This window comes from Amphimedon queenslandica, unplaced genomic scaffold (genome assembly GCF_000090795.2).
Source record: "Amphimedon queenslandica unplaced genomic scaffold, v1.1 AMPQUscaffold_13176, whole genome shotgun sequence".
NCBI lineage: Eukaryota > Metazoa > Porifera > Demospongiae > Haplosclerida > Niphatidae > Amphimedon > Amphimedon queenslandica.
In genome coordinates this window covers 41,299-43,688 of record NW_003546588.1, presented here as the reverse complement: position 1 = coordinate 43,688, position 2,390 = coordinate 41,299, and the positions used below count along the sequence as shown (strand labels likewise).

Genomic DNA, 2,390 nt, shown 5'->3' with positions numbered 1-2,390 from the left:
CTCCATTGCGAGGTCTGGTGGATCATCTTCACCTGGAGTTGATTGTCGAGATGATCCTGTTAGTCGAGGTGCATCAGGAAGTGGGCAGGTTACATCTTTACATTCGTATCTGCAAAACGGTCTTATCTTTTCGTAAAGGTACCATTTCCTTTTAGTTGACATACCCTTTGGTGGTAATATATTAGGTAGTTCATCTTGCATTATTTGAGCGTCCTCCTTCATCAAGTTGAATTGTGTGTCTGGGCCATCTACAGCTTGTCTGGCTGCAACTACACCAGGTGAGGTCGCATTTACAACAAAGTGTTGAAAGCTTTTGATGCTTTTTTTTCTTGAATAATGTAGCAAAGTAACTACACCAGTCAAGTGTTTCTACAATGAGTTCACCATTGCTACTTCCTACTGGTTGGGCATTGTTCACAGCAGATGATTGTTCTATAACTTGAATGAAGTCATCCAATGAGTCCACCTCTGCCTTACGGAATTTTTTTCCTTAATAGTCCGAAGCACCAGTCAGGAGAAAATTTTGTGTCCAACTGGCAGAAAAGATATTGAAATGGACGCATTGAGTCCTGTCATGACTCTCCATAAAAGGTACTAAAATAAATAAAAATTACATTTAAAATGTTCATTATTGTGCATGTAATATACTTACTTGAATAACTGTATTATTTTTATTTTGCCCTGTGCAGTTGTCAGCATTGAAATGGATACTGACTGAGTTGAGGCCATGATTCTACAAGTAAAAATGTACCATGCATATGACAGGATTTGCCCCTTTACCAGTGTCAAATGATTCTTCGATCAAGAAGTTAACCTGCTGAGGGATAGCTTCACAGCACACACCAAATATGTCACATTTCCTGGAAGTAAGAAAATAAATTGGACCTGCTTGTAGTGGACTTGAAGGATAGTGAACCTTTAAAAAAGTAAGTGAGCTAGATACACTTTCATAATTATCATAAAATGTTACCTGTTGAGCATAATCAAAGCTATAATGTTCTAGAATATTTAATAGCAAGTGGCCTTGTTAGTGGGGGATTGTAACTAATTGCTGCATCAGTATACAGCCCTTTTAACAATAATTGTGCCTCTTTTAATACATCCTTATAGTACTCCCTTTCATTTTTAACAAGACTTCTGTGATCTAGTGCCTTTTGCATTGCCGGAAAATTCTAAATAATACTTGTATTATTACAACACTGACTTACCTAAGTTATCCTTTCATCTGATTGCATGTTAGCACTTCTTATAATCAGTGCACTTATCTCATTACAAGTGGCACACAAGTCAGACATAGGCTTCATTTTTTCAATATAAGACAGGTAGCGTCGCCACAACATGTTGAATGTTGTTTCTGCACATGCTTTGACATAAAGCCCTTCACATGATTCCGCATACTCTAAGTATACCTGCCTTTTAGATGTACTGCATGGTAAGACCTTCTTATTCTCGTAACTTTTCATTCCAGGTATTCTTCCAGGAAGACTGATTCCATGGACTTCAGCGTAATTTCTGATGAAAGCAACAACCCGGACAATATCATCATAAGTCAAAGCATGGTTTGGTGTCTTTCCAGCATTTCCGTGAACTCTAATAAAGTTAAGTACATAACAGTTAATTTGTAAGTCTCATACCTTGGTATTAATCCATTCATTCTGTAGTTTTTAATGATTTCCTCAAACCTGCTTTTGCCACATGCATGTAGCTTCAGAAATGTTACTCTACATATCTAGTTGAAGAACAATTAATTTTGTGTTGTGTTACTCATAGTTACAAACCTTATGACCTTGATGCATGAAAGTAAAAAATTGCCTCTTTCTGTCTCCTGTGGTTGCCAGTCGACAATCCCCCCATGGTAGATGTTGCTGCCATTTGACTCATAATAGCAATTTCTTGAACAGGCTTTGCCATGGCTTGTATGTCACATGTATATGTTTTTATGTAAGAGTGACTGCAATTATCTGAGCAACCACATCCATGTTCAAAGAACTTTGATAAATCTTCTTCCTCCTGTAGGTCTTCCTTCCTCATGTCATCACAAGAGTGAGTAGTTAAAGTAGCTGGAGCGTCAGGCGTCGCTGATTCTAAATCAAGATCTGATACTTGTAGCTCCACAGCCACCTCAGGATCAAACAGTGGTGGATTAATATCTTCATCACAATCTTTTGTCTCATTCTCTTTCCCTTCCTCTACCTCTCCTTGCATATCTTCTACTGCTTCATAGTCTGTCTCTATCAATTAACAAATACACTGTATAACTAAGTTTAATATAATAATATTATGCATTTATACAGGTGATGGAATGTTATTGCTGTGATAGCTAACCGCTATTCACAGTTAGTATGTAAACAGTGTTATGAATAAGCTTACCACTAGTTTCATCACAAAAG

The 2,390-nt window shown here is 37.3% G+C and overlaps 1 long non-coding RNA gene across 1 annotated transcript; it reads left to right on the top strand.

The window, feature by feature from the left end:
• Positions 1-865: 865 nt before the first annotated feature.
• On the top strand, positions 866-2,166 carry LOC109584716 (uncharacterized). The gene is made up of 3 exons (XR_002186150.1): positions 866-926; positions 1,469-1,598; positions 2,017-2,166. It is a non-coding gene; the product is annotated as an uncharacterized LOC109584716 (long non-coding RNA).
• The last annotated feature ends 224 nt before the right edge of the window (positions 2,167-2,390 follow it).